The sequence below is a fragment of the Cherax quadricarinatus genome, chromosome 4 (genome assembly GCF_038502225.1).
Source record: "Cherax quadricarinatus isolate ZL_2023a chromosome 4, ASM3850222v1, whole genome shotgun sequence".
Lineage (NCBI taxonomy): Eukaryota > Metazoa > Arthropoda > Malacostraca > Decapoda > Parastacidae > Cherax > Cherax quadricarinatus.
The window spans coordinates 36,651,726-36,679,238 of NC_091295.1; the positions used below are offsets into that span (position 1 = coordinate 36,651,726).

At 37.6% G+C, this 27,513-nt stretch overlaps 1 long non-coding RNA gene across 1 annotated transcript in view; it reads right to left on the reverse strand.

Annotated features, from left to right (window-relative positions):
* Positions 1 to 27,028, reverse strand: part of LOC138854172 (uncharacterized) — a 130,728-nt gene extending 103,700 nt beyond the window's left edge. The window contains exons 1-3 of the long non-coding RNA XR_011393395.1: positions 26,579 to 27,028; positions 25,586 to 25,729; positions 22,451 to 22,633 (exon numbers count right to left, since the gene is read on the reverse strand). This is a non-coding gene — a long non-coding RNA (uncharacterized lncRNA). The remainder of the gene's footprint in view (positions 1 to 22,450; positions 22,634 to 25,585; positions 25,730 to 26,578) is intronic.
* Between the last annotated feature and the right edge of the window lie 485 nt (positions 27,029 to 27,513).

The following is a 27,513-nucleotide window of genomic DNA, read 5'->3' on the forward strand; positions in this document are numbered from 1 at the left end:
AACCCTTCCTCAGCCCTCTGGACAACAATTTTGGTAATCCCGCACCTCCTCCTAACTTCCAAACTACGAATTCTCTGCATTATATTCACACCACACATTGCCCTCAGACATGACATCTTCACTGCCTCCAGCCTTCTCCTCGCTGCAACATTCATCACCCATGCTTCACACCCATATAAGAGCGTTGGTAAAACTATACTCTCATACATTCCCCTCTTTGCCTCCAAGGACAAAGTTCTTTGTCTCCACAGACTCCTAAGTGCACCCTCACCCTTTTCCCCTCATCAGTTCTATGATTCACCTCATCTTTCATAGACCCATCCGCTGACACGTCCACTCCCAAATATCTGAATACATTCACCTCCTCCATACTCTCTCCCTCCATATAATATATGTATATATATATATATATATATATATATATATATATATATATATATATACACAATATATATGTCGTGCCGAATAGGCAGAACTTGCGATCTTGGCTTAAATAGCAACGCTCATATTGCCATATAGGACAAGTGAAAATTTGTGTATGCAATAATTTCGCCAAAATCATTTTGAACATAACGAAAAAAATATATTTCACTGTGTTTGTTTAGTATTAAATTACTATAAACAAATCTAAAATATATTTAGTTGGGTTAAGCTAAAATAAATTGATCTTGTTATTATAAGGTTAGGTAAGTTTTCTAAGATTCTTCTGAAGCAAAATTAAAAATTTTTACATTAACATTAATGAAAAAAATATATCTTTAAACGTATAAGAGAAAATTTCAGTTTTACATATTCGGCACGACATATATATATATATATATATATATATATATATATATATATATATATATATATATATATATATATATATATATATATATATATATATATATATATTATATGTCGTGCCGAATATGTAAAACTGGTCAATTAGCAAGAACTCATTTAAAATTAAATCCTTTCTAAAATTTTCTCTTATACATTTAAAGATATATTTTTTCATTAATGTTGATGTAAAAATTTTTAATTTTGCACCAAAAGGAACTTAGAAAATTTACCTAACCTTATTATAACAACCGCAATTTATTTTAGCCTAACCCAACTAAATACATTTTAGATTTGTTTACAATAATTTAATACTAAACAAACAGTGAAATATATTTTTTTCGTTAGGTTCAGAATGATTTTGGCGAAATTATTGCATACACAAATTTTCGCTTGTCCTATATGGCAAGATGAGCGTTGCTATTTAAGCCAAGATCGCAAGTTCTGCCTATTCGGCACGATATATATATATATATATATATATATATATACAGATATATATAGATATATATATATATATATATATATATATATATATATATATATTTATATATATATATATATATGTCGTGCCGAATAGGCAGAACTTGCGATCTTGGCTTAAATAGCAACGTTCATCTTGCCATATAGGACAAGCCAAAATTTGTGTATGCAATAATTTCTCTAAAATCAATCTGACCCTAACGAAAAAAATATATTTCACTGTGTTTGTTAAGTATTAAATTATTGTAAACAAATCTAAAATATATTTAGTTGCGTTAGGCTAAAATAAATTGCTCTTGTTATAATAAGGTTAGGTAAGTTTTCTAAGATTCTTTTGGTGCAAAATTAAAAAATTTTAAATTAACATTAATGAAAAAAATATATTTTTAAACGTATAAGAGAAAATTTTAGAAAGGACTTAATTTTAAATGAGTTCTTGCTAATTGACCAGTTTTACATATTCGGCACGACATATATATATATATATATATATATATATATATATATATATATATATATATATATATATATATATATATATATATATATATATATATATATGCACCAAAAAACTTTTGATAAAGAATTCCCCCCAAAATGCTGATGGATGTGTCTATAAGATTCCTTGTAAAATTTGCGATAAAGATTATTACGGTCAAACTGGTAAAAATCTCGAACTAAGATTAAAACAACATAAATATAGCATTAGAACTGGACAAGATTCCAATGCTCTATTTATTCATGTAAGAGATTTTAACCATCCAATTGATTTTCAAAAAGTTGAGAAAGTAGTATCAAGCAAGTCCATGGTCGACAGGAATATAATTGAATCTTGTTTCATAAAAAGCAGTTTTGACAATAATATGAATATTTCCTTTGGTTTATATAAATTAGATCCATTTATAATTAATAGAATTTGGGAAGAATTTAATAATACACTGGACAAATAATAATTTTTAAATTTTCTTGGGTAGAATAGTTTGTGGGTGAGTTGTGCAAAGGACCTATCCAAGTTGGGTCGGCGCGCGTCAGGTGTTTAACCGTTGTGGGATCTGATAGTGAGGTGCTGGCCACACCCCTTATATAGCTTCCTTGGATGCTTTACTTTCATAGTTCCTTGATAATGTGAGTAGTCACGAAAGCGCTTGGAATTTCTCTATTCTTTCAGAGTGGTTGTTTTGCATATATATATATATATATATATATATATATATATATATATATATATATATATATATATATATATATATATATATATATATACATATATATATATATATATATATATATATATATATATATATATATATATATATATATATATATATATATACCTGGAGTTTACCTGGAGAGTTCCGGGGGTCAACGCCCCCGCGGCCCGGTCTGTGACCAGGCCTCCTGGTGGATCAAAGCCTGATCAACCAGGCTGTTGCTGCTGGCTGCACGCAAACCAACGTACGAGCCACAGCCCGGCTGATCAGGAACTGACTTTAGGTGCTTGTCCAGTGCCAGCTTGAAGACTGCCAGGGGTCTGTTGGTAATCCCCCTTATGTGTGCTGGGAGGCAGTTGAACAGTCTCGGGCCCCTGACACTTATTGTATGGTCTCTTAACGTGCTAGTGACACCCCTGTTTTTCATTGGGGGGATGGTGCATCGTCTGCCAAGTCTTTTGCTTTCGTAGTGAGTGATTTTCGTGTGCAAGTTCGGTACTAGTCCCTCTAGGATTTTCCAGGTGTATATAATCATGTATCTCTCCCTCCTGCGTTCCAGGGAATACAGGTTTAGGAACCTCAAGCGCTCCCAGTAATTGAGGTGTTTTATCTCCGTTATGCGCGCCGTGAAAGTTCTCTGTACATTTTCTAGGTCGGCAATTTCACCTGCCTTGAAAGGTGCTGTTAGTGTGCAGCAATATTCCAGCCTAGATAGAACAAGTGACCTGAAGAGTGTCATCATGGGCTTGGCCTCCCTAGTTTTGAAGGTTCTCATTATCCATCCTGTCATTTTTCTAGCAGATGCGATTGATACAATGTTATGGTCCTTGAAGGTGAGATCCTCCGACATAATCACTCCCAGGTCTTTGACGTTGGTGTTTCGCTCTATTTTGTGGCCAGAATTTGTTTTGTACTCTGATGAAGATTTATTTTCCTCATGTTTACCATATCTGAGTAATTGAAATTTCTCATCGTTGAACTTCATATTGTTTTCTGCAGCCCACTGAAAGATTTGGTTGATGTCCGCCTGGAGCCTTGCAGTGTCTGCAATGGAAGACACTGTCATGCAGATTCGGGTGTCATCTGCAAAGGAAGACACGGTGCAGTGGCTGACATCCTTGTCTATGTCGGATATGAGGATGAGGAACAAGATGGGAGCGAGTACTGTGCCTTGTGGAACAGAGCTTTTCACCGTAGCTGCCTCGGACTTAACTCTGTTGACGACTACTCTCTGTGTTCTGTTAGTGAGGAAATTATAGATCCATCGACCGACTTTTCCTGTTATTCCTTTAGCACGCATTTTGTGCGCTATTACGCCATGGTCACACTTGTCGAAGGCTTTTGCAAAGTCTGTATATATTACATCTGCATTCTTTTTGTCTTCTAGTGCATTTAGGACCTTGTCGTAGTGATCCAATAGTTGAGACAGACAGGAGCGACCTGTTCTAAACCCATGTTGCCCTGGGTTATGTAACTGATGGGTTTCTAGATGGGTGGTGATCTTGCTTCTTAGGACCATTTCAAAGATTTTTATGATATGGGATGTTAGTGCTATTGGTCTGTAGTTCTTTGCTGTTGCTTTACTGCCCCCTTTGTGGAGTGGGGCTATGTCTGTTGTTTTTAGTAACTGTGGGACGACCCCTGTGTCCATGCTCCCTCTCCATAGGATGGAAAAGGCTCGTGATAGGGGCTTCTTGCAGTTCTTGATGAACACAGAGTTCCATGAGTCTGGCCCTGGGGCAGAGTGCATGGGCATGTCATTTATCGCCTGTTCGAAGTCATTTGGCGTCAGGATAACATCGGATAGGCTTGTGTTAATCAAATTTTGTGGCTCTCTCATAAAAAATTCATTTTGATCTTCGACTCTCAGTCTGGTTAGCGGCTTGCTAAAAACTGAGTCATATTGGGACTTGAGTAGCTCACTCATTTCCTTGCTGTCATCTGTGTAGGACCCATCTTGTTTAAGTAGGGGCCCAATACTGGACGTTGTTCTCGATTTTGATTTGGCATAGGAGAAGAAATACTTTGGGTTTCTTTCGATTTCATTTATGGCTTTTAGTTCTTCCCGCGATTCCTGACTCCTAAAGGATTCTTTTAGCTTAAGTTCGATGCTTGCTATTTCTCTGACCAGTGTCTCCCTACGCATTTCAGATATATTGACCTCTTTTAGCCGCTCAGATATTCTTTTCCGTCGCCTGTAAAGGGAGCGCCTGTCTCTTTCTATTTTACATCTACTCCTCATTTTTCTGAGAGGAATAAGCCTTGTGCATACATCGAGTGCCACCGAGTTTATATATATATATATATATATATATATATATATATATATATATATATATATATATATATATATATATATATATATATATATATATATATATATATAATATATATATATATATATATATATATATATATATATATATATATATATATATATATATATATATATATATATATATATATATATATATATATATATATATATATATATATATATATATATATATATATATATATATATGTCGTGCCAAATAGGTACAATAGATCAATTAGCAATAACTAATTTAAGATTAAGTCCTTTCTAAAATTTTCTCTTATACATTTAAAGATATATTTTTCGTTTATGTTAACGTGAAAATTAATAATTTCGTACCAAAAGAACCTTAGAAACTTACCTAACCTTATTATAACAAGCGCAATTTAATTTAGCCTAATCCAACTAAATATATTTTAGATAAGTTTACAGTAATTAAAATACAATTTTTTCGTTAGGTTCAGAATGATTTTTGCGAAATTATTGCATATACAAATTTCCGCTTGCCTTATTAAGCAAGAAGAGCGTTGCTATTAAGCCAAAATCGCACGTTTTACCTATTCGGCAATATATATATATATATATATATATATATATATATATATATATATATATATATATATATATATATATATATATATATATATATATATACATTATATATATATATATATATGTATATATATATATATATATATATATATATATATATATATATATATATATATATATAATATATATATATAATATATATATATATATATATATATATATATATATATATATATATATATATATATATATATATATATATATATATATATATATATATGTATGTATATATATATATATACATACATACACATAGGAATAAACGAGTCCATATAGAAACAGTAAAACAGAAAAGGGAAAGTACTGTACTTTTTGGCCTCAAACCAAAGCCCTCTTCAAGCTGAACAATGTCGCGACGAGACTTTATGCATAAAATTGGCGACATTCACTAGGATGAGGAAGAAACAAGTAACCTAAGTTGTGATAATATTAGGTTTCCACTGACCTTGTAAGATTTGGATATTAAGTTGTGATGCAATCACAGCTATCTTAGGAATTTTGCTCTTGTACTTATAGTTTATTCTAAAAACAATGGAGGCATCTTCCTAAGTAATAACAATGTTATGATTGATAACATGCTGAAAAAACTTTCGAAACATCTGCTTGTCTACCTGAGTCTTCATGCTGAATTATTTTGTTGCTTTTGTTATGTTTAAAAAGTGTTAAATTTACAGTTATTGATAGAGAGGAGAGCACCTATAGGTGCACAAATAATATTTTAAGTCTTTACTGATCCGCGATGCTAGCTTTACTCACAATAAGGGCGAAGATAACATTAGGTGGAAAGACTTAATGATGATAATGACTAATAATACTGTTAATGATTATTGATAATGTTGATAATTGTGATAACTGGTGATTATGATAATGACTGTGGCTATGATGATACTGTCAGGTGATGACTGCTAAATACGATGACACAAATGTAAACTGGACGCAGCTTGACCACACCCTGGCAAGACTGTCAACTCTACGTATAGCTTCATCACACGATGGGAAAGCACTAAACCTATAAGGGGGTCATACAGCATGTGGGGAATGGGAGTGATGGTTTCATCCAAGAACAGTTCTAGTTGACTGGATAAAGGCTCTTCATCGGCTTCGTCAACCCCCCCTTCCCCCCATGAAGGAAGACACACACACAAAGCAGGGCAAGCGTCTATCGACAAGTACCTTTGGCACCTGGTAAATAACAAGCAACTGGTCATCTTACGAACACTTGTGGATAAAATCATGAGAAGACAATGATATGACCACACTAACGTCTGGCCAAAGCTGTCAAGCGAACACAAAGTTTGAGTACAAGGAACTGTTTAAGATGTATCAGCTGCCCGTGGGTCATCAGGTACACTGTTTACATTACCATACCTGGAGTTTACCTGGAGAGAATCAAGAATACTTTAATTCCTAAGAAATGAATTAAAGCAAATTCTTAAGTGCAAATACACGGAAATAAAAATACTATGAGGCATTTATTTCTTCATCAACTCAAGATAGGTCGTAATCAACAACTGTTAATGAATATGTAGAACTATGGATGGGAACTCAATCCGAGGACCAGGCACGTAGCAAGTCCATCTCTATACTAAGCTACGATGCTTACAATAGGAAGATTTCACAGACAGCAATTCTGTGTATATACACCGAGATACATATTTTCTGGTGCCTTTTGTGTACACACAGTTATAATAATAATAATAATAATAATAATAATAATAATAATAATAATAATAATAATAATAATAATAATAATAATAATAATAATATTTTATTTTGACATGATACATAGTTGTACAAAGGAATATAATAGTTGAGTGTACATGCCAAAAGCCCCTTGTATGCAGAGCATTTCGGGCAAATTTAAAATTAACTTAAGATTAATTAGGCTATAACAGATTAAATGGTCATTAGGTGGGTTACAGTGAGTACAGAGACTTGAGTATTAATAGGTTATGCTATATGGCTTTAACAGGTATAGTAGAGAAGTTTAGTAGTGAATAATTACAGTTTTGAATTATTTTATAAAAATTACAGTATTACAATTACAGTATTACAATAGAACAATTTCAACAATTTACAATCTGAAGTACAACTGAATATTTAAACTGATGAAATTTGAACATTACAATTTTGAAGCATTACAGTTTTACAATAGAACAATTTAAACAATTTGCTATATGAAGTATTACAATTTAGTATTCAATACAATGAAATTTGAACATCCAGTTGTTGAGGTAATGAGTACATGGTTGAGCAATCTTCAGCACAATATTCAGTATTGAAATTGAGACATCATTGGTACTTTTTGTGTTGCTTTTGAGTAAATGATAGGTATTAAGTACAGCTTTTCTAATTAATTTTGGGTTATGAGATTTCTAAGTAGGGTCTTAAACTGACTTGCAGGCAAGGGTCCGCTAGTGTGTTCTGGAAATGAATTCCAGATCTTCGGGCCCGTTACGTGCACAGCATTTTTGCACAGGGAGAGATGGACACGAGGGATATCGAGGAGTGATTTGTGTCTTGTATTATGGTTGTGTTCTGTTGTAGTTAGCAAGTAGGAGTTTGAGAGGAGGGTTTATATTTGAGTATAGTGTTCTGTGTATGTAGTAGGCACAATAATAAGTGTGGATGTTTTGTATATTGAGTAAGTGAAGACTCTTGAAAAGCGGAGGAGTATGCTGTCTATTACAGGAGTTTGTAATCAATCGCACTGCAGTTTTTACTTGGGTTATTAAATGTTTAAGGTGATTTGCTGTGGTTGAGCCTCATGTACAAATACCATAGGTTAGGTAAGGGTAGATAAGTGAATGCTAAAGTGCAAGAAGAGCTGATCGAGGTACATAGTACCGTGTCTTTGAGAGGATTCCTACTGTTTTGGAGACTTTCTTGGATATTAACTGTATGTGAGTTTGGACTCTGAGATTGCAATCTAGGTGGAGACCTAGAAATGTGCCCTGTGTGTGCCTAGAAATGGGTGAACCACTTATCAGTATGTTTAGTTGTACATTTGTAGCTCTGCTTCTAAACAGCATAAAATAGGTTTTGTCTATATTGAGAGTAAGTTTGTTGGTGGTCATCCATGTTGATATTTTTGGCAGTTCAGCATTTACAGTGTCTGTTAGTATGGATTGGGTTTGGGTGAGATATGACATAAGTAGTGTCATCTGCAAGGAGTTTAGATGCGTTTGGGAGGTCATTAATGTAGATGAGAAAGAGAAGTGGGCCAAGGACACTCCTTGTGGGACTCCAAAAAGAACTAGTTGTGTAGAGGAGTTAGCTCCATTTGTGTATACATAATGGGTTCTACTGCTAAGATAAGATTTTAGGTAATCAAGAGAGTGTCCTCTGACCCCGTAACGTTCAAGTTTTTGGTGCAATAGGTCATGGTCAACTGTACCAAACGCTTTTCGTAAATCAGTGAAAAGTCCCAGGGAAAATTCGTTTTTTTTTTTTTGAGTGCCGAATATATTAGCTCAAGCATATGAATAATTGCATCATTAGTACTTTTTTAGGTCTAAATCCAAAATGACAGGGATTGAGTATGTTATGGGATACTAAGTAGAAGTAGACTTGTTTGAGAAGTATTTTTTCGAAGATTGTGGATAGTAGGGGCAAGTCTGATATAGGTCTATAGTTGTTCATCACAGTTGGATTACCTCCTTTGAGGATCGGGGTGACCCTTGCTGTCTTGAGTATGGATGGGCAGGCGGAAGATTCAACGGATTTGTTAAACAGAGTTGCAATAATTGGTGACAATACATGAGAAGCTTTTTTATACATGAATGGTGGTAAGTTATTTAGGTCACCTGTCTTGTTCTTTGGTGTTTTGATTATGAGCGAGATTTCAGTAGGATTTGTTGAGGCTAAAAATAGAGTATTTGGGTAGCTGCCAGAGAGGTAGTCTTTTGGCTCAATGTTTGAGCTTGGAATTTTGTTTGCTAACCTTGATCCTATGGTCGAGAAAAAGACATTAAATTTGTTGGCAGTAACGGTTGACTGGAGGAGAGGTTCGTCTGGTTTCGTTAAGTTAGTCATTCTGTTTTGTGACAGCTTTATAGATCCTAGGATTTCAGATAATGTTTTCCTAGTCTTTTTTGCATCATCTTTTATGTCCTGAGATCTGTTTTTGTATTAGTTTCTTTGGCCTCCGTATTAGATTTGTTAGTAATGTCGAGGAACGTTTAGTCGTACCCTTTGTTATTAGAACCATTCTGTACTGTTTCTCATATAGGTGTTTTTTATCAATAGATTTGAGGATGCTGTTTGAAAGCCATGAGCTGTTTAGTCTCTTAGCTGTGATCTGCTTAGTTTTTATCGGGCAATGCATGTTACAGAGGTTTTGGTTTTTTGTAAGAAATTTTTCACAGAAACTAGTTACATGTTAATGAACTTCTCATCAAATGGCAACTCAGCCCATATAGTGACCACAGCAGACAACACAACAAAAAAAAAAAAAAGAACGGTTGTAACCACGAACAAGAAAACGTTACACTCGTGTGGAGGATATAAATCTTACAGTAATAATCTTACTTATTGTGGCCCGTAAGGGAAGCATCTGATCAGTCCTCAAGATGCAACCTACAACAATCGACCAATCCCCGGTATCAATTTACTGTTATGCGAAAAGGGGGCAGTGGATGTGAGAGGAGTTGCTAATACGTCCCACTCTGTCTCTACTCTCGTACCTGGAGCCCTTCGATTGTGAACCGACCGACATACAGTGGGTCTGGGTAGTGCCTTAAACAAGGCAAGTCATCCCTTGTCCTTAGTGATCCCAGTGACTGGCATTCCACTCACACTCGTATGCACGCGTGCGCACAAACACACACACACACACACACACACACACATACAGTGAGTACATACACATTTTAGGGGCACAAACAATCCTATTAGAACTTCAGTACAAACTCATACAAACATACGCACACATACTCGTTGCATGCATCATGTATCATCTGCAAAGCACATTGTAGCCCACCATCTTGGCTCTTATGCAAGGAGTAAGGAAGCAATTGTTATATCACAATTTGGCTCTTGTGATATAACAATGAGAAATCATAGGAATGTTAAAAACTAGGGAAGGAGGAGGAGAATGAAGATGGTGGATGGTATTATCAAGATACGACACTAGTTGTCATGAAGAGCCAACGGTGAGAGGAGTTTGAGGTATGAAATTGTGGCGATCTGCAAGGAAGAGGTTGCAGAACTGGTAAATGAAGCTAATATAGTAGAAGAGCCTTCAAATTAGAAGTGGAAATGAAGGAGACCAAAAAGAAAATGAGGGCGAGGGTAAGAGGGACAAAAAAAAAAAAAGAAAATGAAGAGGGATCCGGAAAGGATAAAGATGGTAAGTCAGTAGAAGAGATGCTCTCAGAAGACTGGGAGGTTAAGGCGGTAATAAAAAAGACAGCAATGAAAATGGTGAAAGACAATAAAATCTAGAGGGAAAGGCAATGGAGAGAAGAAATAGGGAGGTCACTGAGGCTCTTAGGACTCCAAGGAGGCTGAAGGGGGCCCAGGAAGCAGGAGATGGGATGACGAGGTACGGGAGATCATATCGATCATTGAGTTCATAGGGGAGGAAGAAATAGGGCAGATGTCAGTAATGGGGAGGGAGCAGCTGAGGAAGTAGGTGATAACTTGTCAGGCACCGATAAGAGCAGCAGACAGGGTGTCAGGATGAGGAAGCATCCAGCCTCAAGGGACTCCTCCAGACGCAACCACAGCCCATTTCCTAGCAGGTCCAACTCTAGGTAAGCTTCTGCTTCCTTGGTGCCAACACTAACACCAATATCCTCTCATCCCCACACCCTCCTTCTTCCCTTCTATCCCTTGTAGTGATGAGCACACCAACCCCAGCCCTTCCTCACTCCTGTCAGTTCAGCAACATATAGAAACTCAACACAAATCAATGAGTGGTAAGGGAAATAAAGTTTAGCGTGTGGTACACCAATGCTGACGCATTATCAAACAAGAGTAATGAGTGGAAAGAATGAATAGCTAATGTAACCCTAGACATCGAAACTATAACGAAGACAAAGCTGACTGAAATGATATCAGATATTATATTTTCAACAGGATATCAAATGATAAAGAAAAACAGAGAGTGGTGGTGAAAATGACATGAAGGTGACACACACAACACTACACTTAATACCAAAATAAACATGATGAGCTCCGTTGAGACTATCATGTTTCTGGCCACTCATTCTACGTCTAATGGCCTTGTTTACCTTAAAGCCTTTCCCAAATTTCTGGCACTTCTATTTTTTTTCTGCTTCCCTGACGAAGGGTGTTTTACGTTACTGTGATTTAAAAATGCGTCTATTTCCGATACATAAAATACCAGAAAAAAGGAGCACTGCAGCAAACTTACTGGCCCATGCTTGGAAGGTTCTACTTACACCCAACTACTTCCATTCATGTTCCTGTCTGACCAATTTTTAAAGCTACCTAATGTATTACTTCAGTGACACTTTTGGGCAATGGTCAAACCTGTGACTTTTACGGGAAAATATTTCAATAATTGCCAGGAGGATCGAACCTCTATTGTTTCAAGCAACTATATAATACACTTGATACTTGGCAGTTTGTTCCACTCATCCACTACCGGTGCTTTCCTATCTTTCTAAATCTGAATACACACAACATGAATTCAGTCTCATTACCAGAATGACAAATCCAAAAGTCATGGAACGAAGATAAATAAAAAAGTAATTAAATGCACACTTTATTTTTAGGATTAATGTTTTTCCCAATTAGAATCAATTGAGTTTAAAAAAATCATAAAGTATATTACAAAAAGATTAGAGAGAGAGAGAGAGAGGTACACAGATGCAAACGTAACTATGAAAAATTGATGAGCTAAAAGACACGGCAGTAGAGGAGCAGAAAGAAATCCTTGGTAACTTATGCATTATTACCAAATAAATAAATCAGACTGAGAAGAGATACAGAGAAAAGATTATGAAAAACAATGTGGTATTGATGTTATGAAACCAGTTCAGTTTTGAGGCGCTGAGAAACTTAAACGCTGAAGAGTTTAATGAATAATAGGCGCAGTAACAACTACGAGATGCAAGTTAACAGTAGTAGTGATTTACAACCCACAATGAACAACAGGGGATCGAAACAGGCCAACAGGAGACCGAGAAATCAGCACAGAGAGTAAATAGAGCCAATGCAAAACTACTGATCAGGGGAATTTCACTCACAAGGAAACAGACGAAAAAAAGTGGGATATGCATAGGGATTCAAAAACTAATACGAAGCAGTAATAGAAAATTTCATGAACAAATGCGCCAGACTGGATAGTGGGGGCAGGAACAAGCTGGGTGAGATGCGAGGAGAGGAAACCAGGAAACATAGCAGCAGATTAACCATAAGAACAAAGAAATTCTTTATTAGTTTCAGAGAGGTAATTAATTAGAAAGCGTTAGATGAAAAGTGATAGTAGAAAATACTATAAACAGTTTCAAGAGAAGATGTGACCGCACCTAGGACAAGAAGACAGTACAACCGATCGATAAGGTAACGTCATCCAGGTAAGATAAAGCTGAGACATGGCCAGAAGCTATGACTCGATCCTTGCAAATACAAATACGTACGTCATGAGCACACGGGCGACTATGGCCATCGCTGTCTTACAAGGTCAACCACAAGACACGACTCATGCCACGTACTGGCTCACACAATTAAGTATTTTTGGCACCCCTTATTTGGAAACACTGCGTGGTTGTTAATATCACTTGATTGTGTTCATCACTTCCCTCCCCCTCTCCATCCTCAAAGGATGAATGATGAAGAGATAGTGCAGGGGTGAGGTCATCACTTGAGCTCCCACCCCTCTCAAGGAGAATGAAGGGGCGAGGGGGTGAGGGGCGTGAGGGGGGGTAAGGGTCATCACCTGAAACCAACCCCTCCCAAGGAAGATAAAAGGAATGAGTTTGGGGTCAGCATTGGAAAGCTTTTCCCTGTTCCCATCCAGGAAGGACGAAGAGGATAATGTGATGTATGGGAGGATGAGTGAGTACAACGTATGGAAAATATGTCAGGCCTCAGATGTAGCAGGTGAAATGGATGGTGGCTCATGCAACGTTGATTCGATTTATGAACATTAAGATACAAGTCGTGAGTACAATATAAAAGCTCAACAGAATTGGATACATCAACCCTACTATATGTGATTGTTACATAGTGGCAACAAAAGCTAGCTATGTTTTTCTGTCATATTCCATCTAGCAGGATGGGTTTCTTGCATCAAAAGATGAAATCTGTCAGCCTGAGAGATAGGAGATTTCAGCTGAACAATCAGGATATCGCCAAGCATTTCACTAAGGTTTCACCAGCAACAGGAGCCTCGAAGGTTTCGTTCCAGCAGAGCCGGTTACTATTACCTGGGAAGGGTTAACCAGTTACGGGAGCTTCAAAGGATTCGTTCTAGCAGAGCTGGAGTTACTATTAAGGTAGGGAGGGTACAGTCTAGAGCTACTATACTACTAACGCTATAGTCATTGGCAGCATACTTTGTTGACCGAGGTGACTGTAAGACGGGAATAGTGTTTACAGAGTGGCTTGAGGACGTGGGTTATGTGTGCCTCATATAGTGTTGCTTAAGTGCTCAGCAACTGGCGGGTACTCCCGAGCTTGTGTGTATATCTTTTTAATATTGCACGAGGTAAACATAGGTGAGGTTCTTGGCCCGTCTACCCGCCAAACAGCGTCCTATGTCTCATTGAGAGGCGGTGTTAACACTCACCTTGCATTATTATTATTATTATTATTATTATTATTATTATTATTATCATTATTATTATTATTGCTACTTTTCAGCATCCAGAAGCGTCTATGCCTTGTCTTCGGGTACTCAGGTAGGACTGCTCCAGTGCAAGTCCGAGCTAGTTGGGTTAAACTTAATTGTTGGTTTACATATAGTCTCACTGAGTGAAATTCGGTCTCACCTGGACGCTGGGACTTGGCTTATGTCATTTGCTAGGTAATCCTAGCCTTAAATCTACGCTAAAAATACTTAGGGGTACCCTCTCCCTCCCTTGATAATCTAGAAGTTATCAGTAAATGGCGACTGTTTTTAAACCATTTTTTAAATCGCCAGAGCACTTTTCTTCAGGTTTTCGTGTCTGAGTCCTCGAAACACTTTCACTGTGTTCAGATTCGACTGAAAGACAGTAGAGGAGAAATGATTCTTCCCCTTAATTAATTGATGAGTTGTTGAAGTCCCTTAATATCGATACAGCTATCACCAGGACATTACTGCCGTAACTAACAACTTGCCGCCGTTCTACTGTCAGCCAGTGTCACTTAGCTAACACACTTTCCGTGCTCTGACACGGAACCTGGTAACCGTGGTAACATATAGCCTGAGTACTTCTTGTAGAGTCTAGTGTTACGAATTCATATAACTACAGCCGGATAACCGTCAATGTTCATTGTTATCCGTAAATCATTAGGCTGCTGCCGTGGCGTTCAGACACTTTTTTTTTTTTTTATTCGCCGGTACTCTCCGGGCCCGGGCTACAGTCTGTTTACCTCAGTTGAACACATACTCCACGTTTAATTTTATAAGTATGTTTTTACGCAAACGGCAAAATGTATTTTCACCCAAACCTAATTCTGGTTACAAAATCTGTCAATCTATTTATAATGCAAATTGTTCTTTAAAAGTGTATGTTTATATTAATGTTATCATATAGTAGGTTACAGAGTTACTAAAACTTCTAACTGCATTTCTGTGGCATTCAAATTCATTTAGTTACCTCCAATGCTATTGTAATGCTTAAATATAGACCAAAGCTAAATTCGACTTATTTTTAAGAGTAATTTTGTTAAATATTTAATCACTGTTATTGTGGAAAATTGCATTTAGCTGAATGTATTATATACATAACAGTAAATGAACAAAGATAATTATTATTTATCAGTTAGACAAGTAGGAATTTGGGACACCTAGGTCGCAAAAAATGTCCCCCTTCGATACCTACCACTGTCATATCCACAAGTGCTCTAGACCTATTATTAAATGAAATATACATACATCAGGAATGTTGGTAAATATATAAATTTGTGGACTGTATATTAAATTAAAAAATGATTATATATAAATACACACTTATATAACAGAAGGAGAATATATCTTAATCATAACACTCACCAATTTGACTGGATATTAAGTTGTATCATACTCAGAAAAACCTCACTAACTAAATTTATGAAAACACTGTCTCATAAACACGCTAGATAACAGGGATATCTTGCTACTCCTACTTACACTTTGGTCACACTTCACAGACACGCACATGCATATATATATATCTATATATATATATATATATATATATATATATATATATATATATATATATATATATATATATATATATACATACATCTAGGTTTTTCTCCTTTTTCTAAATAGCTCTTGTTCTTCTTTTCTTCTATTGTCCATGGGGAAGTGGAAAAGAATCTTTCCTCCGTAAGCCATGCGTGTCGTATGAGGCGGCTAAAATGCCGGGAGCAATGGGCTAGTAACCCCTTCTCCTGTAGACATTTACTAAAGAAGTGAAGAAGAAAAACTTTATAAAACTGGGATGCTTGAATGTGCGTGGATGTAGTGCGGATGACAAGAAACAGATGATTGCTGATGTTATGAATGAAAAGAAGTTGGATGTCCTGGCCCTAAGCGAAACAAAGCTGAAGGGGGTAGGGGAGTTTCGGTGGGGGGAAATAAATGGAATTAAATCTGGAGTATCTGAGAGAGTTAGAGCAAAGGAAAGGGTAGCAGTAATATTGAAGGATCAGTTATGGAAGGAGAAAAGAGAATATGAATGTGTAAATTCAAGAATTATGTGGATTAAAGTAAAAGTTGGATGCGAAAAGTGGGTCATAATAAGCGTGTATGCACCTGGAGAAGAGAGGAATGTAGAGGAGAGAGAGAGATTTTGGGAGATGTTAAGTGAATGTATAGGAGCCTTTGAACCAAGTGAGAGAGTAATTGTGGTAGGAAACCTGAATGCTAAAGTAGGAGAAACTTTTAGAGAGGGTGTGGTAGGTTAGTTTGGGGTGCCAGGTGTAAATGAAAATGGGAGCCCTTTGATTGAACTTTGTATAGAAAGGGGTTTAGTTAAAGGTAATACATATTTTAAGAAAAAGAGGATAAATAAGTATACAAGATATGATGTAGGGCGAAATGACAGTAGTTTGTTGGATTATGTATTGGTAGATAAAAGACTATTGAGTAGACTTCAGGATGTACATGTTTATAGAGGGGCAACAGATATATCAGATCACTTTCTAGTTGTAGCTACACTGAGAGTAAAAGGTAGATGGGATACAAGGAGAACAGAAGCATCAGGGAAGAGAGAGGTGAAGGTTTATAAACTAAAAGAGGAGGCAGTTAGGGTAAGATATAAACAGCTATTGGAGGATAGATGGGCTAATGAGAGCATAGGCAATGGGGTCGAAGAGGTATGGGGTAGGTTTAAAAATGTAGTGTTAGAGTGTTCAGCAGAAGTTTGTGGTTACAGGAAAGTGGGTGCAGGAGGGAAGAGGAGCGATTGGTGGAATGATGATGTAAAGAGAGTAGTAAGGGAGAAAAAGTTAGCATATGAGAAGTTTTTACAAAGTAGAAGTGATGCAAGGAGGGAAGAGTATATGGAGAAAAAGAGAGAGGTTAAGAGAGTGGTGAAGCAATGTAAAAAGAGATCAAATGAGAGAGTGGGTGAGATGTTATCAACAAATTTTGTTGAAAATAAGAAAAAGTTTTGGAGTGAGATTAACAAGTTAAGGAAGCCTAGAGATCAAATGGATTTGTCAGTTAAAAATAGGAGAGGAGAGTTATTAAATGGAGAGTTAGAGGTATTGGGAAGATAGAGAGAATATTTTGAGGAATTGTTAAATGTTGATGAAGATAGGGAAGCTGTAATTTCGTGTATAGGGCAAGGAGGAATAACATCTTGTAGGAGTGAGGAAGAGCCAGTTGTGAGTGTGGGGGAAGTTCGTGAGGCAGTAGGTAAAATGAAAGGGGGTAAGGCAGCCGGGATTGATGGGATAAAGATAGAAATGGTAAAAGCAGGTGGGGATATAGTTTTGGAGTGGTTGGTGCAATTATTTAATAAATGTATGGAAGAGGGTAAGGTACCTAGGGATTGGCAGAGAGCATGCATAGTTCCTTTGTATAAAGGCAAAGGGGACAAAAGAGAGTGCAAAAATTATAGGGGGATAAGTCTGTTGAGTATACCTGGTAAAGTGTATGGTAGAGTTATTATTGAAAGAATTAAGAGTAAGACGGAGAATAGGATAGCAGATGAACAAGGAGGCTTTAGGAAAGGTAGGGGATGTGTGGACCAGGTGTTTACAGTGAAACATATAATTGAACAGTATTTAGATAAGGCTAAAGAGATCTTTGTGGCATTTATGGATTTGGAAAAGGCGTATGACAGGGTGGATAGGGGGGCAATGTGGCAGATGTTGCAGGTGTATGGTGTAGGAGGTAGGTTACTGAAAGCAGTGAAGAGTTTTTACGAGGATAGTGAGGCTCAAGTTAGAGTATGTAGGAAAAAGGGAAATTATTTCCCAGTAAAAGTAGGCCTTAGACAAGGATGTGTGATGTCACCGTGGTTGTTTAATATATTTATAGATGGGGTTGTAAGAGAAGTAAATGCGAGGGTCTTGGCAAGAGGCGTGGAGTTAAAAGATAAAGAATCACACAAAGTGGGAGTTGACATAGTTGCTCTTTGCTGATGACACTGTGCTCTTGGGAGATTCTGAAGAGAAGCTGCAGAGGTTGGTGGATGAATTTGGTAGGGTGTGCAAAAGAAGAAAATTAAAAGTGAATACAGGAAAGAGTAAGGTAATGAGGATAACAAAAAGATTAGGTGATGAAAGATTGGATATCAGATTGGAGGGAGAGAGTATGGAGGAGTTGAATGTATTCAGATATTTGGGAGTGGACGTGTCAGCGGATGGGTCTATGAAAGATGAGGTGAATCATAGAATTGATGAGGGGAAAAGGGTGAGTGGTGCACTTAGGAGTCTGTGGAGACAAAGAACTTTGTCCTTGGAGGCAAAGAAGAGAATGTATGAGAGTATAGTTTTACCAACGCTCTTATATGGGTGTGAAGCATGGGTGATGAATGTTGCAGCGAGAAGGCTGGAGGCAGTGGAGATGTCATGTCTGAGGGCAATGTGTGGTGTGAATATAATGCAGAGAATTCGTAGTTTGGAAGTTAGGAGGAGGTGCGGGATTACCAAAACTGTTGTCCAGAGGGCTGAGGAAGGGTTGTTGAGGTGGTTCGGACATGTAGAGAGAATGGAGCGAAACAGAATGACTTCAAGAGTGTATCAGTCTGTAGTGGAAGGAAGGCGGGGTAGGGGTCGGCCTAGGAAAGGTTGGAGGGAGGGGGTAAAGGAGGTTTTGTGTGCGAAGGGCTTGGACTTCCAGCAGGCATGCATGAGCGTGTTTGATAGGAGTGAATGGAGACAAATGGTTTTTAATGCTTGACGTGCTGTTGGAGTGTGAGCAAAGTAACATTTATGAAGGGGTTCAGGGAAACCGGCAGGCCAGACTTGAGTCCTGGAGATGGGAAGTACAGTGCCTGCACTCTGAAGGAGGGGTGTTAATGTTGCAGTTTAAAAACTGTAGTGTGAAGCACCGTTCTGGCAAGACAGTGATGGAGTGAATGATGGTGAAAGTTTTTCTTTTTTGGGCCACCCTGCCTTGGTGGGAATAGGCCAGTGTGATAATAAAAAAATAATATTAATAACTGACCAGAATTATACACAAATCTAGAGAGCTTATCTGAGGTTCCTGGAGGTGTCTTGTCCAGTCGTCTGATATCTCAAGTTATGCAGGAATGCACATCCACCAATTTCGCCTCCTATTTGAGAGGTGTCAACACAATTTTAACCTCTAGAGCACGAAAAATTCTTTCCATTACACCAACGTTTGTAATCCAAATTCAAAACCAAGATGGCGAGAGTCTCTTCTTTTTTTTTCGATAACATACTTCTTTTAAAAATACAATATAGGGCATCTATTTACCTATAAATTACCGTATTTCCGGAAAATATATACAGTATTTTCCACAGTTATTATGTAGAAATAAGCCAATGAGAGATGCAGTCTACAAACACTGTATAATAACTCCCTTTTCTATGGCTTTAAATATTTATACGTGACTTCTCTAATAAGCAAATTATTGTTTTGTAAATCAGTACATTCATTCTTTGATCATAAACCATACTACGGGCGGGGTTACAACCCGCGATCAGAGAGTCTCAAACCTCCAGACCGTCGCGGGTTCTAACCCCGCCCGTGGTATGGTTTGCTTGCAATCGTGTCATTACGATTTCTTGAGTCAAGTTCTTTGATCATATGTAACCTGTAACAATCAAGAAACCAAGTTCATCCTCATTACCATGAGGATGGCAAAGAGCTATGTTGGCAATGTAGAAGGTAAGTTGTTAATTCATATGACTAAACAAAGTTCTCACAACTCTGCTCTGGGGAAAGAACAACAGGGAAAGTTGCAGCCCTGTAAGTGGGTTCGTGTACGTCGTGTTTACAGCCATCGGTTATATCATCTGTGATATTTGTTGTTGACTGACAGCAGAGATTTCTTCTAGGGCTGTTGCATTTGAAAATAATTTAAACAAAAGATTACTAGTGATGTGTCTCCTAAAGTACTTCTCAGAACGTAATACCAAACGAATGTCAATGGAAATAAGTCACTTTGATTTTTACTGAGTTATCCTAGGTCATTTACACATATTTTACTACGTATGATAATTGTGTTCATGTGTACCTGTGCCTAAATAAACTTACTTTCACTGTGTGGAACTGAGGTCTGTGTGTGTGTGAAAACTGACTATGGGTTCCAGAGAGGGGCTAGCCAAATCAACTCCACTCACATCAAAATAAAACAATTAGCAAGGTAACACAGTACACCACTACCGTCTCTTGGGCACCTGTCCTCGGGGCATTTATTCTGAACGTTGCATTTAGTGTAATATTTGTTTTCGTACCTAACAGCCCTTCAGGCCTTTGCACGGCTCTCCGCCTGATCACATTTTTACTTAAATACCACCTGCTTTAATGTTTTAAAGAATTTCCTCAGTTGCATGCTTGAATTAAACAGCCATCTCACCTGTCTTCCAACTTTCTCACCATTTTCTCGCTCATTTGTCAGCTGATTCAAGTTTAAAGTTTTCAGCCATGGTATTGAGACTTTTACTCTTCTTAACAGACGCAGTCATTACAACCACCACCACCAACACCACCACACAACACCTACTATACATCTTCCTCACACAGCTACTACTACCATCAAACATATAACTAACACCAAGACGAGACCAAAATCCCCACGCGACCATTATCATGCAACTATCACATTCACCAATATCACATCCACCACGCATACACTACCAGTCACTCACTATTATGATCCACAAAGACGGAAGGTCGCCACGCCTATATTATAAAAAAAATTGCGACATAACTTCATAGTTTACGATTCACCAATATTTTTAAACATGCTTTTGTGTCCTAACAAAAACTAGTATCTTTGGGAGTGACGAAATTACTTGTTTCAGAATAAGCTTACATTGGGGCAACGTTTCGCGGTAGAACTTCATTAAATCATGACTTGTAAAAGGTCTACACGGAGCCAAGCTTTTCTGTAACGAGTCTTTTCGTTATAATTATCAGCATTACGCCATGTGAATCTATTTTCGTGAGCGATGCATAGAGGGCACACTCTACATTATAGTATGATGACTGGTTGTTGAACGAGGCTTGAAACCTATCGACCACACGATGGTCAATTAATGCTGCATGTCAACTTTTCACCACCAGTCAAGAATAATGTTATCCCTAAATTAGGGATTAAAATAAACTCTCAACTTATATACACTGAGAGACATACACTAAGGCGTGGATGCCTCTCAAGTCTCAATGTATAAATATTCTATGCGTAAAAGCGAGGAGACATTTCTCGCACCATCTCACTAATCTACAATCATAAACTATAAACAAAACAGCGGGGTGGCTGCTGCTGCACCTTCAGAACAATGTGCAGCTGTATAATGATTATTTTTGGTCAAGCTCTAAATTTGGAACAGAAACAAAAAACTGGTTTTCAGTCCACTTTTTCGAAAGATTGATTCACTTGATACTTACCATGAAGTTTATACTGGGAAAGAATGTGTGAGTGAAGGCTATATATATTTTTAGTACACCCAGGAAGCAGATAAAGCGTGTCTGTGGGTATCATGATATGTTCTTGACACTTACGTCAGGCAGCACCTCAGCTCACCAGGTGAGATACAGCATATAAGTTGCTCCGGATGACGAGCGTTGCCCACAAGAGAGAGGGCACTTAGTGCAAAGCAAACATTTACAATGACGATAATTCTCCAGAGGAGAATTATCGTCATGATTATTCTCCTCTGGAGAATTATCATGACTTGATACAACTGTACCATAGTGCAGAAAGTCGTCAATATAAATGTCTACTCTACATCAAGTGAGGTGTAGATGCAGCCAGCCAGTGTTATAGACTTCCCCAGCACTATAGCCCTTGGTGCCCAGGCTCAGGATCAGGGCGCACTTTAAACTGACAGTCCCAGGATCCAGTGTAATGTACACAATATCCTGAGCTTCTAACAACAGAGTTGTTTACTGTAACCTTTGCTGTCAAACATGTATGGAAATCTGACGACTTAATTGCAAGTGATTCGCTATCATCCATTTCCTCTAACTAAGTTTATTTTATTACAGTCGAAGCCAAGTATATACATCAAAATAATTTATGAAGTCGCACCCCATTTTATTTAGATTCTGTCTAACAATGACCATATAAATGAATAGTGGAGTTTATTAATTAACCAGATCACAATTTCTAAAAAATCGACCATGAGTGGGTTGCCTACAAGTAGCCAGAGGACAATAACAGGCACAAAAACCATCAAAAATTTCACTGACCTGAGATAAAGTACAAGGCGAATATCTGGGTATCAGCGTCTATCACGCAAGAAAGTCCCGTGTCTATGTTTCACCATAAGAGTAAGCACGCTTGGTAGTTGGTACCACTAGCCTCTGGTGGTCACATCTCCCGCTATGTACTCTGAGAAAATGTAAGATCTGCCAGCATGTTATTTTCTCTCCCTGCAAAAAAAAAAAAATAAAGAATCATAAAATGAATAGCCATATATTCCAACGATGCTTATTCAATTATCATGTTACCAGTGACCCGGTGCCATTTATGCGTCTATGTAATGTTTGCACTAATGCCAATTCAATGAGTGCAGCGTACTGGTGTATATAAAAACATTAACTCATTCATATCATTGATTCCTAGGAGCAAGGTACACGACAACCTGGCCTTCCAGCACCTCCCATGTATGGAAAGGGAGTGCGTCATCATTCACTAGGTGCAGGAATTATGGGGGCGGGGAGGGAAGGGACGTTTACGGGGAAGCAGTGAGAGAATGGATGGGTGGAGAAAGGAGAGGGAATAGGTGGATAGTGGGGAAGGGGAAAAAAGGATGAGAGAAGGGAATGGGGAGAAAGGGGGTGATGGAGGGTGGGTTGAGAGGACGGGTAGTGGTACGACGGTAGGAAGGGGGAACGGGTAGAGGGAAAGGGAAGAGAAAGAAGTGATGAAGGGTAGGATGAGGGAACGGGTGGTGCGAGGACAGGAGTTTTTTAGTATGCCTACCTTCTCATTACCCCCCTAGTACCCCGTCCAGTCAGGTACCTCCAAGCACCCCTTACTTCCTATGAATATTGTTTCCATAGTTATTTTTTTTTTGTTAGGGTAGAACGAGGGCCTGTACACTGGTCTCCATATATGACATACAACTCCCTTCAGAGATCTACATCATGCCAAGAATAATGCTAGTGAGATATCCCAGTTCGTACGCACCAGAAACAGGATTTTTACCAATAACTTACTGGCTTGTTTGCATCTATCAATCAGCCAAAATTTCCAAATTGCAAATATGGAAAAATCGTCATTCATGATATTTTGAAACTGTACTTTTCTAGTAAATTTAATAAGTGAAATGCATTCATATAATCCCTTTGTCTGTTGTATAATACAGCCACGCTTACACAAGATGATAAAAGCTGTTAATTGCTATGCAGATGATATCCTTATTTTTGCAAGTATCAAAAAAGTTAGACTCAATTCCTTCACGAATTGAGTCTAACTTTTGTAGTGAATGTCATATTTCCAGATCTGCAGAAGACTCAAACCTAGTGTTCTGATATTAATATCATCAACCCATCATCTTTCCAGAGTAATAACTTCTCCATTGTTGCTCACACTGACACACTTGTTCTACACACTGACACACTTCTACACACTGACACACTTGTTCTATACACTGACACACATGTTCTACATCCTGACACACATGTTCTACACACTGACACAGTTGTTCTATACACTGACACACTTGTTCTATACACTGACACAATGTTCTACACACTGACACACTTGTTCTATACCCTGATACACTTGTTCTATACACTGACACATCTGTTCTACACACTGGCACACTTGTCCTACACTCTGGCACACATACATGGCGGAGTGAGGTCACCATGCCACTTGAGGGTGGATGTCCTAGACAAGTACAGAAAATATTGATAGTTTTACCTGCATATTTGTCCTATCCTTACTGTAATTAACTTAAACTTTGTCTGTCTCTGTTTTTCTGTATGTTTCTATCTCAGTCTGTCTAAACCTGTCTATTATTTCATCGTACACTCTTTTACTAGGAATATACTTTAATTCCATTTTTTGGGAACAAACTGTTTAATTCCATTTTAGGAACAAACTGTTTAATTACATTTTTAGGAACAAACTGTTTAATTACATTTTTAGGAACAAACTGTTTAATTCAATTTTTTAGGAACTGTTTAATTTCATTTATAGAAACAAACTTTAATTCCATTTTTAGGAATAAACTGTTTAATTACATTTTTATAAATGTTATAAGACGCTGTATAACTTTCCCTATGTCTCTTGTAATTAGGCATGGTGTCTCATCGACACCATGCCTAACTCTTCTAGGGAAGGGTAGGTGCCTGAGCCCGAGCTTGCAGCTCACAAGACTGTCATTCCCATTAGCCCCCTTGGGGCGGGAATGGCAGACCAGAGAGGCCTAGCTACTCCCTACGAACCCTGTGAGGGCGGGGAATGTTGCTAGGCCTGGGGACAGTTGGTCCCAAAGATGAGGGGGTACTTGTGCCTCCTCACATGGGAGACTTAGGTCTCAGACACTCCCTAGACAGGGAGCCAAGGCCGGGCAACCACTTGGGAAAGGCCCCGGTCGGGAGAATACCGGCCAATCAAGAAGAAGAACTATCTTATTCTTTGTATAACTTTTTCTGTCTCTTAATTATATCTTTTCCATTATTACTGATAAAGATTATCTTACTCTCTATATAAGTTACTGCCACTTGTAATTATATATTCCATTTATTACTGCTAAATACTATCTAAAAGCATTATATTTGTCCTTTTTTTTATATTCTAATCGCTTCTATTTGTAGTTTTTTCATCCATACAGCCATATTTAACAGTGTATGTTATTTTCAGTAGAACATGACCACTCTTTTCAAGTGAATTTAGATGGTTTGCCCTGAAGAAATCTTCCTTTTTCTAGTAAATGCTAGGTCTGGTACTGATAGTGTGTTGCCTTCTCTCACTTGTTATTTCCTTAATATACTGTTTGTATAATAAATAGAAATCAGAACATGCATCAACAATTGGCTTTACTATACGCCTTGCACTTAAATGCGTCTATGCGTCTAAAGTTGACACCTTAATTCTTCTGGAATAATTTTAGGTCTACAAATGCACTGAACTCAAGAGCGGCAATTATAAAATGTTTGTAACGGAAACCAGACACAGATATGGTAAAACTGTAGAGGAGTCGATGTACGTACACCTTTTGCGAATCCCCCTCAAACACTGTCCTTCAAATGCATTATAGAACAAATTAAATAGCTAAGGAGTATGGTATCAATGCAGGACTAGATTACAAATCATGAATGTCAGCTAGTAATTTGAGAACAGTACGAAAAACATTTAATTATTTTCATTACCTAAGAGGGAGGAGCCTGATACCAGTCAATCAATTTATCATCATTTTGTTGGATTTGTCTATGGCAAAGTCAGCAGACTCTTGGATGTCACTACTGCCCGAATTCTGCTGGGCTACAGGTACTTCTGGCAGTTTGCCTCACCAGCTGGAATAAACATAGAGTAATGTAAACTTTGCCAGAGGAACTGTGGTCACATCCAGCATCAATGTGCTGCATGAGAAAAAAATAACGAATTCAGAGATAACTCACTGGCAAATATTCAAGAAATGTGAAAATATATTATCCGCTGAGGAAAGATACCCTGACTTCGCTTATTGTAAATAACCCATAACCACCTAAACTTACCTAAATTAGTAACAGCATATGAGCTACTGTATAACTATTTTATGACTGAATTCAAGTCTGTATAAACAACTCATTACAAATGGTGATGAACTATTGTAAATAATTCAGCACCACTGTAACTTATGGACTAGTTCTTGGACCAATTATGTGCCTCTGAAATCTTTTGACTACCGCCCACACGATGAGTATGGGGTACATAATGAAGATATTACATTAACTCTTCCTGACACTGTTTCTTCTTCACAAAGGGTATTTTGTGCAAGTATATATGTGTTCGAGGGCGAGTCGCTGACAGTCCGCGTAGTACTAGTGTACTGAACCTGATAGTACCATAACATCCCTCCCAGATACCCTCAGTAGAATAAACACCGTCACATTGTGTCACACTACACCACAGGGGATGGCACACACTAGTAACTTCACTCGTTATGGTGCCCATATTCTCAAAATGCTCGAAACAGTGGTTATTATAACACCATCACTGGCAGTCATATTTTTTCCAACATGGGTATGGTAATATGGAAGAAATGGTAAAGAAGGATGACGAAGAAAGTACAAAGGGATTGAGAGCACAGGGAAAAAGGATAGGTCAAGACGGAAGTACACAACCCCTCCACTCTGAACTACTCCCACCTAATTTTACCAAACCTTATGGTAGTTGAGGTTCAGCTGTTGGGCTCCGCATATCACCACTTAACAGTGAAGGTTGAGGTTCAGCTGTTGGGATCCGCATATCACCACTTAACAGTAAAGGTTGAGGTTCAGCTGTTGGGCCCCACATCACCACAACACTGGAGGTTGAGTTTCAGTTATTCTTTTTCATGGATGCTCACAGCTTCTGGAATAATTTTCTTATTTCTTAAGTAAATATTTCAATTTTACGATCAAAGTTCCTCAACTATGAATCACTCTTTGTCAGTTTTCAAATTATACTTGGTGCCAGGGCAGGACCAGCGACAACACTCACGACCTACACAATATTCTTCACACCATCAGTTTCAGACACAGACGAGGCTACTCTCCACCATCACAGCTGATCAAATACTGTTTACCTAGAGGAAATTTTGTAACTCCACCACAATACCACAAAATATACTTTCCCAGTTTTGGGTCAAACCTCCCCCGAATCCAGTAAACAATTCAAGCATTCAAAATCGGTTTTCTAAATAATTTTTTGATGCTTTGCCTGTTGGTGGTATTAATTATTTTTAGGAAATGCATGCTTCTGAAATATGTTCCCAATCCTAAAATGATCTGGATACCCAACAAGTGGGCAACTGTTTAATAATAATAATAATAATAATAATAATAATAATAATAATAATAATAATAATAATAATAATAATAATATTATTATTATTATTATTATTATTATTATTATTATTGTGGGGAAGCGCTAAACCTGTAGGGATCATACAGCTCCTGGGGAATGTCAGGCAATAAAGTTTAGTCCATGGAAGTGAAGGATAAATCCACTTCCTTATAGAGGGAATTTATCCAAACGTATCCTAGTTATTTTATTCAAAACATTTTATAAGAACGGCTGCAACATCTGCTGGAAAATCGTGATCACTGCTGATTAG